Genomic DNA, 12,251 nt, shown 5'->3' with positions numbered 1-12,251 from the left:
ATCCAGTTTCTCTCTGTCCCAGGGCAGGTAGGTACAAGAGCCCACCTGAGCAGCTGCCCCCTTCCCTCTAACCTGGAGCCCTTCAGCACCTGCTGGCATTTTTCCTATACTCAGGAACCATATGATATGTGGCCTATCCATATACCTTCCCTCCCCTCTACTGTTCTCTCCTCCTAAGACAACTGGCTGTCAGTCCCCACAACTGTTTTCCCCACAGCTCCCCCACCTCAAGACCCTCGTGGCCTGGTGCATTTCCTCGCTCACAGAGCAGGCTGAGTGCTGGTCTTCAAACCAAATCAGTTTCCCAGCTTCCCTCTCCCTCTGAACTGGCTGTGTCCTGGCTTACCTGCCCTATCTCCCCCAATTTCCCTCTCCCACAGAAACTAGGGCCCCCTTCCCCTCTCTCTAGCTGCCCTCTCTGACTGACCCAAGGTTCCATGGCTTCCCTTCTGCCAAGTAAACCTGTGTACATTCCTCCTGTTTCTGGAGGAGCAGTGCAGGTTGCTCTTCTCTTCTCTGCCATCTTGGATCTGTCCTCTATAAATACAGATGATAAATGGGGTCAAAAAAATGGAATATATTCCCTAGATAGATCGAAATAATGGGGCTGAGTTCTGAGGAGTTTTAACATTTAATACTTCAGAAAGAGCTTACCTAGAAAATGAAGCCAGAAATAATCCTAGGGAGTGTTGTGACCTAAGAGACCAGGACACAGAGGGATTATAGAAGGAACAAAATCAAGGGATTTTTTTGAGGAATCATGGTAGATGAAGAGGCTTTCAGTTGATTCATAAGGTGGAGGTAATTAGCTAGTCATGAGTAGTCAATGTACGTGGAGAAGATGTAAACCATATCACAATCTATTGAGGAATGAGTGAGAAATGTGGATAAACCCATTAACTGCGGTTCTCTGAAGAAGCTTAGCCTCAATTGGCAAGAAATAAAGTAACTGGGAAAGTAAAACTCACATACCCATAAAATGTATATATTTTAAGATAGTACTTTGATATCAACAATGTATAGAAATTCATAGCATTAATAACTAGTAAGGAGAGGGATAACTGAAAGGATAATTAATTAAAAAATACTTTGCAGATCATTCTATGTAATAGGAAATATTCAAAGTCTGGAAATTCAGTAGGAAACATCTATGCTGTGTCTATATGGACAAAAAGCAGAATTTCCTAGAGGAATGCTAGAATCAAAAATAAAGATGAAGAAATATGAAAAATTTGGATTAACTCTAACATTGTGACAAAAAAAACAGTTTACTGAGGTGGAGCATTGGGGAGGGGTGTGTTGGGGGAGAACAAATAGTCATTAGGACATGTTAAAAATGTTACTAATAACTCCTAAAATAAAATGAGGAGCCTGTTTTATAACTTTCTGTTTGTATGGCAAAAATTAATATTTAAATACCTGTCATAGAGAAGTACGTAATTTTATGGTTTTCTTACTAATAATTTGTATTTATATTTGAGTGGAATTGAAGGATTTTACTTTTTTAATTTCATAATTTTACTGGACTTTTTTGTCTGAATATGACTGCAAATATCACTAGAAAAATATTGAGATATATAAACCTACACTAATGTGTACGTGTAAGAACTTTTCCTTTTATTAAAATATGTAATATTTTTTGCTCATGACTACTTGCACATTTAATGTAGACATTTCTAGAATTGCATTCTTTACTCTAAGGGGAATGGATGTCAGAAGATTCTGCACAATGAAATCTCCTAAAAACTTCAACACATTCTAATGACTGAGCCCTATCAACTGAGCTCCTTATTTAATTGTTCCTGGGTGTTCTGTGGCTGTTATAAGTTTGAAAACTCAAGGTGTAATTTCAATAGGCATCAAAATTTGAGAACAAGTTTTCTTAGCAACCACAGACGCCCAACAGGGCCTCAGTATCCACACTTCTGTGGTAGTTGTATCTTTAGAATGCATACATGTGGGTGCTCTGCAGAGGAGCCCATCTCAGACTATGGAACTAGACTAGGGTTTATAGTTTAACAGGATGCCAGGGAATTCATAGATACATTGAACAATGGCCAGCACTGGCTCCCAATTTATTTCAACATTCGATGTCACATTTTATAAAACCTGTGTCTAACAATGAAGATACCGCTACTGCCTTATACCATTCTTAGCCAAATGACTCTCTGAAGAGAAAACATAGAATTTTTTTAGATTTTTTTTCCTTTATTTTTTTTTTAAATTTACATTTAAAAAAATGAGATCCCATATACCCCCTCACCCCCCTCACCCCACTCCTCAGACATCAACAACCTCTTTCATCATCATGGCACATTCATTGCATTTGGTGAATACATTTTGGAGGACTGCTGCACCACATGGATAAGTGATTGAAGTTCAAGAAAGATTATCCCAGGGATTTTAACTCTATATATATATCCTGAGTTTGGTGCTAAGCTCCCAGTTTCCCAAAGTCTTTCCCCTGCTTTGGATTTTGGCCCAAAATAAAGTATTATTTGATGAAAATATCGAATAAATAATCAATCTTAGGGTGACAAACAGGAGCCTGCTCTGTTTTCTACCTTTTCAAATGTAACAGTTCTTAAATATAGATATCTTTTTAAAGATTTATTTATTTTTATTTCTCTCCCCTTCCTGCTCCAATCACTCCACTCCCCCTCCCCATCCCGTTGTCTGCTCTCTGTGTCCATTTGCTGCGTGTTCTTCTTTGTCTGCCTCTATTGTTGTCAACGGCATGGGAATCTGTGTTTTTGTTGTTGTTGTTGTGTCATCTTGTTGTGTCAGCTCTCCGTGTGTGCGGCGCCATTCCTGGACAGGCTGAACTTTCTTTCCCGCTGGGCAGCTCTCCTTATGCGGAGCACTCCTTGTGCACGGGGTTCCCCTACGCAGGGACATCCCTGCGTGGCACGGCACTCCTTGTGCACATCAGCACTGTGCATGGGCCAGCTCCACACGGGTCAAGGAGGCCTGGGGTTTGAACAGCATCCCTCCCATGTGGTAGATGGATGCCCTATCCATTGGGCCAAGTCCGCTTCCCTTAAATTATTTAACTCTTTTTGTGTATATCTCCAAGTTTTTATTACATGTACTCATTTTAAATTAATTTTTCAACAAATACTTACCATATTTACATTTTTGGAACATATACAGTAAATCAGGCAAGCCTAATACATTGAAATAATTATAGCACATTTTAGTTAAATTACTTCATTGTTTCCATCACTGTCCAAATATTATTTATCGTTTAATTTGGTTGTATACAAATTTCTTGTTTCTAAAATTCTTTTTTCTTTCCTTATTTTGTACTTTGTAACAATTTCTTTGAATCTAACATTTATTGATCACTTCCATACCCTGATACTCTAAATAATGCTGCAATTAACATTTGTGTACAAATAACAGTCCTGGACCACGATTTCAATTACTTTGGTATATACCTAGAATTGGGATTACTGTGTCAATTAGTATTCCATATCCAATTTCCTTAGGAACCACCAACCTATTTCCATACAGCACCTACATGGTATCTTACTATGGCTATGATTCGCACCTCCCTAATGGCCAATGATATTGAACATCATTTCACATGTACACATGGCCATCTGTATGTCCTGTATGGATAAATGTCTATTCAAATTCTTTGCTCATTTTAATAGTGAACACTTTAGAAATCCTTCTCATTTCTTCCTATGAATTTTTTCCTGTATTTTCTTTTGAGTTAACAGAAAACTAAAATTTACCATCCTAAATCCATAACAATCTCATCTGTTTTCATATCAATTTAATTTCAATATCATACACATGCTATGGCCCTCTATCCCTACACTATTAAGCAGTTATAGTCACAATTTTCCTACTTATTTATTATAAGCCTGAATCCATTGATTTGTCATCACCTTTCATATATTTGCATTTTAGATACGCTAAATTGTGAAACTATATTATCCCACCCCCCGAAAAACAAAAGCAATGGCATTTATTTCTAAGAATGTTCCTTTACTGGAGATCTTTATATCATCATGCAACTTCAATATATTTTCTACTGTCCTTTCCTTTCAACCTGAAGAACTTCCTTTAGCATTTCTTGTCAGGGTGGTAAAGAGGTGATGAAATCACACAACTTTTACTTTTAGTGGAAATGTATTAATTCTCCCACAATTTTTGTCCAATTTTAATTTTTGTAAATTTATTTTCTTTTTCTTATTAGAGAGGTTGTGGGTTTAGAGTACAATCATGCATAAAATACAGAGTTCCCATGTATCACCCAATTATTAACACCTTGTATGAATATTGTAGAATAGTTACAATTCATAAAGGAAATTTTACAAACTGTACTATTAACTATAGACCATCATTTACATAGGTTTCACAGATTTTGTTGTACAGAGTAACATACATAAAAACTATAATTTCCCCTTTTAACACCAAATATAAAATTCAGTGCTGTTCATTACATGCACAATGTTTTAATATCTTCACCACTAACCATGACTAAAATTCACACTCAACCCAAATAGAAATGCTGTACAATCTGATCCTTAACACCCCATTTCCCTACCATTACTCTAACCCATGGTAAACTATATTCTAGATTCTGACTTATGAGGTTTCTTATTCTAATTATTTCATACCAGTGAGATCATTACAATATTTGTCCTTTGTTGTTTGACTTATTTCACTTATCCTGATGTCTTCAATATTCATCCAATCCATGTTAATGCATGTATCATAACACCATTCCTTTTTATATCTGAATAATATTCCCATGTATATATTTACTTCATTTTATTGATCCATTCATCGGTTGATGGAAACTTGGATTGCCTCCATATTTTGGCACTTGAGAATAATGCTGTTATGACTGTTGGTGTGCAAATGTCTCTTCAATCCCTGTTTCCAATTTTTTATATATACCCAGCAGTGGGATTGCTGGTCATACAGTAATTCTATACTTATATTTCTGAGAAAAAGTCCAACTCTTCTACAGAAGCTGGACAATTTTATATTCCCACCAATAATGCATGAGTTTTCCTATTTCTCTACATTCTTTCCAACACTTCCAATTTTCTGAATTTTCTAAATAGCACCCATTCTAATGAGTGTGAAATGGTATCACACTGTGGTTATTATTTGAATTATCCTGATTGTTAATGATGTTGTGCATATTTTCAAGGCCTTTTGGTCATTTGTGCATATTCGTTAGAGAAATGTCTGTTGCAAAATTTTTCCATATTTCAGTTGGGTTATTTTCCTTTTTCTTTTTAAGTTGAAGAATTTTAAAAATATATTCTGGATATTAAACCTTCATTAGTGTGGTAGTTTGAGATTAGTTTATGAATCCCAAAAAGATAAAGATTATGTTTTTAAACTAATCTATTCCAGTGGACGTGATACCCTTGAATTGCAATAAATTCTGTTGAGGGGCCTTTGACTGGATTACCTGGTAAGATTGGTAAAAGGTTTGATTGGACCATGTCAGTGAGTCATGACTCAGGTTTAGTTTCTTCCCTCTTACTGGGTCTGATAGAAACAGAAACACAGACAGAGATGGACACAGATAAAGAAACCATATATTTGATCCTGAATAATGAAAAGAAAGGACTCCAATTTCACCCAAAACTGAGCTGCAATGGGAGAATTTCCTGAGAGGCTCAAAGAGCAGAGGCCCAAGGAGAAATAAGCCATATGCCTGATGGTTTACGGGTGAGCTTAGAAAGAAAGCAGAACTGCTGAGACTGAGAGGGGAGGCTTGGTAAAAGACAAGCCAATGCCAGATTCACCTACATCTGCAGAAAGGTGGACCCCTTGGCTGAGAATGGTGGTCATCTTGCTTCACCATGTGGAAATGACTTTGGGGAGAAAGTACCTCTTATGGTGCCCTGAGTTGCCCTTTTCACAGCCTTGGAACTGTAGTTGTTACCCCAAATAAATCCCTTTAGTATAAGCCAACTCATTTCCGGTACTTTGCATCAGAAGTACTTTGGTAAACTAAAACAATTGGATATGTCCTTTCCAAATATTTTCTTTCTTGGATAGGTTGTCTTTCTATATTCATGATAAAGTCCTTTGATGCATTAAAGTCTTTACTTTTGATGAGTTCATTGTGTCTTTCTTTTTCTCTCATTCTACAAACATTAGGTTTAAAGTCTAAGAAACCATTGCCTAACAAAATCTTAGCTATTTCCCCAAGCATTTTTTCCAGCAGTCTCATAGTTCTATCTATTTAAGGCATTGATAGATTTTGAGTTTATTTTTAAGGAATGAGATCCAGTTTCCCCAACACCATTTGTTGAAGAGACTATTCTTTCCCCAAGAGCAGACTTGGACTTCCTGTCAAAAATCAATTGGTCATTAATCTGAGGATTGATTTCTGATCTCTCAATTAAATTCTATTGGTCTATGCCATGCTGTTTTCATTATTCTGCTTTTGCAACAGTTTTTCTAATCAGGAAGTATAACTCTTACCAAATTCATTCTTCTTTTTCAAGATGGCTTTGAATATTAGGGGTCCCTTGTCTTTTCATATAAATTTGATGACTGGCTTTTCCATATGTGCTATATGTTTGATGGAATTTTGATTTGGATTGCAGTGACTGTAAATCACTTGGGATGGAAATGACATCATAACAATAATCTTCCAGTCTATATGCATGGAATACCTTCTTTTTATTTAGGTCTTCCTTGATTTTTTAAAGTAATATCTTGTATTTTTCTATGTACAAATTGATTAATTTACTCCCAGATATTTGATTCTTTTAGTTGCTATCATAAATGGAATTTTTTTCTTGATATCCACTTCTGATTGTTCACTGCTTGTATATAAAAATCCTACTGAATTTTGGATTTGGATCTTCTATCCTGCCACATTGCAGAATTCATTTATTAGTTCTAGGAATTTTGTCATGGAATTTTCAGGATTTTCTGTATACAGCATCATGTCATCTGAAAATAGGGAAGATTTTACTTCTTCCTTTCCAATATGGATACTTTTTTTTTTTTTTTTTTTAATTTTCTTGCCTAATTCTCCTGGCACAAATTTCTAGTACAATGTTGAATAGCATTGGTGAGAGTGAGCATCCTAGTCTTGATCCTGACAGTAGAGGGAAAGCTTTCAGTTTATCATCATTGGTAGATGTTAGCTGTGGTTGTTTCACATATACTCTTTATCACGTTTAGGATGTTTTCTTCTATTCCTAGATTCCTAAGCATTTTTATCTAGAAGGGGTGCTGGGTTATGTCAGATGCCTTTTCTGCATTAATTACTTCCTTCATTCTGTTAATGTGTTGTATTGAAAGAATTAATGTTTTTATGTTGAACCACCTTTGGATACCTGGAACAAATCCTACTTGGTCATGATGTATAATTCTTTTATTGGGCATTGGATTTGGTTTGCTAATATTTTTGTTGAGAAATTTTGCAACTATATTCAGAAGAGATATTGTTCTTTAATTTTTTTTTTTTAACATGCCATGCCTCTCAAGCCTTGGTGTTAGGGTGATATTGGCCTCTTAGAATGAATTCAAGACTTTTGTCTCCTCTTCAGTTTTTGAGAACACTTTTAGCAGGACTGGTGTTAATTCTTCTTTAAATGTTTGTTAAAATTTTCCTGTGAAGCCAAGTTGCCCTAGGCTTTTCTTTGTTGAGAGGTTTTTGATAACTGATTTGATCCTTCAACTATTTATAGTTTTTTTTAGTTCTCCTGTTCTTTTGGAGGCAGTGTAAGAAGTTTGTGTGTTTGTAGGAATTATTTGTCCATTTCATCTAGGCTCACTTATGTGGGGACAGGGGCATACAGTTAATCTTATTGTACTTACTGTCCTTTTCTAGTGAAGTCAGTAATAACGGCACTCTTCATTTCTAGTTTTAGTCAATGTGTCTTCTTTTTTCTTCATCAGGCTAGCTGAAATTACCTCTATGTGTCTTCTGAAAGAAACAACTGATAATTGTGTTTACTTTCTATTTTTGTTTTTTCTATTGCATATTTAATGTACCTCTTTGCTAATCTTTGTTTTCCTTCAATCTGTTCACAATGGGTTGAATTTTCTCTTCTTTATCTAGTTCTTCCAATGTTCAAGTATCTTATTATAAATCTTCTTTTTCTAATATAAACTTATAGAGTTATAAATTTCCTTCCAAACATTGCCCTTGTTGCACCACACAAATCGTAAAATGTTGTTTTCAAATTCATTCACATCCAGATATTTTCCAATTTCCCTTGTGATTCTCTCTAACTGTCATGCATTGGTTGTTTAAGAGTACAATGTTTTGTTTTCACATATTTTGAATTTTCTATTGCTCCTTATTTTATTGCTTTCTAGCTTCATTTCACTATGGTTGTAGATAAATTGTATGGCTTAGATATTTTTCTAATTAATTGAGATTTGTTTTGTGACCTAACAAAAGGTCAATGCACATTTCAGAAAAATGTGTATTCTGTTGTGGGGTAAATTGTTCTACACATCTCTTAGGTCTAGTTTGTTTATAGTATAGTATTTAAATACAGTCTTTCCTGATTAATCTGTCAAGATATTCTATCCATTACTGAAAGTGGTATATTAAGGTATCCTACTATTAATATAGAACCATCAATTTCTTCCTTCCTATCTGTCAGTATTTGCTTCATTTATTTTGGGGCTTAGGTTTTAGGCAGATCCATATTTTTTGCTTTTTGTGTTTTTGTTTGGAGGATATATATTTTTAATTGTTACATCTTCTTGTTGAATTGACACTTTATCAGTATTTACTGGTCCACTTTGTCCCTTTAACAGTTTTTTACTTAAAGTCTGTTTTATCTGATATTAGTCTAGCTATTCTAGCTCTAATTTGGAGAGTAAGTTCATGGCATTTTTTCCCCCATCTTTTCACTTTCAAGCTGCACATGTCTTTTAATGAAGGGCAAAATTTTTATAGAGAGCATAATACAATCGGGTCATGCTTTCTCTCCATTGCACCAATTTCTGCTTTTGCCTGGAGATTTTAATCCATTTACATTTTTCAAATGTATTTTTAAAGACACTTTAGATTAGAGAAAATATACATCAAAACATAGGGGATTCCCAAATACCCCACCTCTTCCCACTCTCACATTTTCCCCTATTAATAACATCTTACATGCGTGTGGTATATTTGTTAAAATTGGTGAACAAATATTGAAAAGTATGGCTACTAACTATGGTCTGTAGCTTACGTTATGGTTTTACAGTTTGCAGCCTGTGATTTTATAGGTTTTGATGAAATGTGTAATGGCCATATCTATGATTGCAAAATCATAAAGAACAATTCCAAGGCCCTAAAAATCCCCTATACGATACTTGAAAAAAATGTGTATTAAGAATTTTCCCCCCATAAGCAGTCTACAATCTCAACACCCCTTCCTAGAATTAGCTGAGCTGTAAAACAAGAACAGATGGCATAATATGGCACACTGTAGCTCACTAAATCAATGATAGCCCCCTCAGGACATACCTGAGAGGTCAGCAGATATGGGATTTAAGAAAAGCCTGAACTTAGGAGCCTGTACATGAAGATCTAACTCTTAGATGTGATTAACTACTCAAAGTGGGATAGCAAAATAAGGCTGGGGAAGCAGATTTGGCTCAGCTGATAGAGTTTCTGCCTACCACACGGGAGGTTCAGAGTTCAAACCCAGGGCCTCCTGACCCATGTGGTGAGCTAGCCCACGTGCAGCGCTGATGCGCGCCAGTACCACCATGCCATGCAGGGGCGTCCCCTGCATAGGGGAGCCCTATGTGCAAGGAGTGCGCCCCACAAGGAGAGCCACCACATGCAAAAAAAGTGCAGCCTGCCCAGGAGAGGCGCAGTACACACAGAGAGCTGATGCAGCAAGATGACACAAGAAAAAGAGACACATTCCCGGTGCCTCTGACAAGAATGTAAGCAGACCTAAAACAACACACAGCAAATGGACATAGAGAGCAGACAATGGGGGGGGGGGGGCGGCGATTAAGGAAAGAGAAAGAAATAAAAAATAAATCTTTAAAAAAATAAAAAGAATAAGGCTGAAGTGCTGGAGGAAAAAAATAATTAAAGAGTGTATCCTGTTCCTCATAACAAGAAATCCTGCATCTTTGCTGATCTGGCAAATTTGCCACATTACCTTCATTTGTTTCATTTTTCTGTTTTTTCTTTCATTGCATATAAAAATCATCACTCAGATTTTCACAGAGAACTGCTTTGGGGAAAATAATCCCAGTTCCTTGCTTGTGCACTCAAAATAAATCACCTTCTCACTGAGAGACCTGGTTCTCCTTTGTTGCACTGGATCAAGCAGGCCCTTCAATTAGAAAGAGCCATGCTTATAGCAGCAGTTCGGCCAAGCCAACCAGGATTCACGCTGCTCTGGGACTCACTGATCTGTGTCGTATCAGGTGCAGGGCTTCTCCAGCCCCCTCCATGCCTATCAGTTGCCTGGGATTTCCCTGGAGAACCTGGGCTGGAGATTCTGTGTGAGGTTTCTGCACACTATGTGGGGTGTGCACAGTAACCTCCTGAACCATGGTAAACTTTACAGCTTCCTGCAGAATATCACAAGTAGTAACCTCAGCACAAAAGCAAGTAACCGCATTAGCACGCTCAGTATCTTTAAGAAATACGCCATGGATCTTTGGCACCCTCCCAAGGTTTGTGTGAGGACGGCAAGTCCTACTCCTTGCCATTCATGAACAAAGAGGTCTAAGGTTTCTGGTGTACTCCTTGTATTTTATTCAGAGATTACTGGTCTGGAGCCCAGATTTTAACCCAAACAAAATGCTCACCTTATAATGTTTCAACTGGGTGTCCTCCCCAGGCTCTTTTGAGTCCTTGTAGGGATCCAGTTCTGGAACCGTGTCTCCTAAAACAGAAAAGACAGAGTCCTGTGAGGCCTCATCTTTCCAGCACTCAACTTCTTGTCTAGCCTTATCTAAAATCATCCAAGAAAGATATGGGACTCTCTTCTATCCCAGAAAAACAGCTTGAAGACTGGGAATAATTGCTGATGATGCTGAGGGTTGCCAAAGAGCACCATCTTCTGGCTCACCACGGAATTGCACATTAGGAAATTAAAAGTAAATAAGAAATGTTTTTTTTTTTCCTGGCCTTTACAGCTTCCCTCCCCAAAGTCCTAGGAAGAGTATCTACAACACAAAATGTGGTTGAGGGACCACTTTTGAGAAACTAATAGGGACAACCCTAGAAACCAGAACAGGTTGAATTAAGAATCAAGGAACAGCAGTAACACAAGCCTCCTGCCACTAAAACTCTACAAAAGAAACAGAATTTGAGCATTTGAGTAAACTCAACATCCTAATCAGATATCTAGGCATCAACAGAAAATTACAAGCTATACTGACAAAACAGAAGACATGGCCCAAGAAAAGGAATAAATCACAGCTCTAGGAGAGACCCAGGATTAACGTCAAGAACTCAAAGAGATACATGCAAGTTCCAAAATCAAATTAATAAGTTGAAACACAATATGGCTAAAGAGATGAACAACATCGAGAAGACTTTGAGTGAGCACAAAATATTTCAATCCTGAATAGAAAAGTAACAGAGGTCATGGGAAGGAAAGACATGATAGGAGAGATCAAAAACATTACAGGTATACAACAGTAGGACTCAAATTAACACAAGAAAAAATAGGTTATTTTGAAGACAGAAAAGAACAGCGAGATAAAAGAATAGAAAAACTTGAGCAGCACTCAGGATGCTGAATCATAATATGAAACACAACAACATGCGTATCATAAGAGTTCCACAGGAAAAGAAGGGAAAAGGGGCAGAAAGAGTGTATGAAGAAATAATAGCAGAAAACTTCCCAACTCTCATGAAAGAAATGAACTTACATGTCCAAGAAGTGCAGCATACCCCAATCAGAAGATATGCAAACAGACCTATAACAATACACATACTAGTCAAAATGTCAAATGTCAAATATAAAGAAAAAATTCTGAGAGTACCAATGGAAAAAAAAACCCATCACATTGAAGAGACATGTGGATTTCCATGAGAAACCATGGAAGAAGAAAATGGTATGATAATTAAGAGACTGGAAGAGACAAACTGACAGCTGAGCATTCTGTATTCAGCAAAATAGTCCTTCAAATATGAAAGTGAGTTTAAAACATTTACAAACAGGAAAAAAAAGAGTGTGTTAAAAAGAATCCACCTTTGCAAAAAAATAGTAAAGAAAGCCTTAGAGCTTGAAAGAGAAAGATAGGAGAGAGATGCTAGGAAGAGGGTATAA

At 36.7% G+C, this 12,251-nt stretch overlaps 1 protein-coding gene across 7 annotated transcripts in view; it reads right to left on the bottom strand.

Annotated features, from left to right (window-relative positions):
- Window positions 1-12,251, bottom strand: part of LOC101426424 (zinc finger protein 596-like) — a 64,680-nt gene that overhangs the window by 30,255 nt on the left and 22,174 nt on the right. For all 7 annotated transcript variants that reach the window (XM_071208413.1, XM_058277312.2, XM_058277310.2 and 4 more), the window contains one exon: window positions 10,780-10,856. The gene's annotated coding sequence lies outside the window, so the exon portion shown is untranslated. The remainder of the gene's footprint in view (window positions 1-10,779; window positions 10,857-12,251) is intronic.

The sequence above is a fragment of the Dasypus novemcinctus genome, chromosome 16, assembly GCF_030445035.2.
Source record: "Dasypus novemcinctus isolate mDasNov1 chromosome 16, mDasNov1.1.hap2, whole genome shotgun sequence".
Taxonomy (NCBI): Eukaryota; Metazoa; Chordata; class Mammalia; order Cingulata; family Dasypodidae; genus Dasypus; species Dasypus novemcinctus.
The sequence above is the reverse complement of the archived record's forward strand: the minus strand, read 5'-3'. Positions and strand labels throughout refer to the sequence as shown.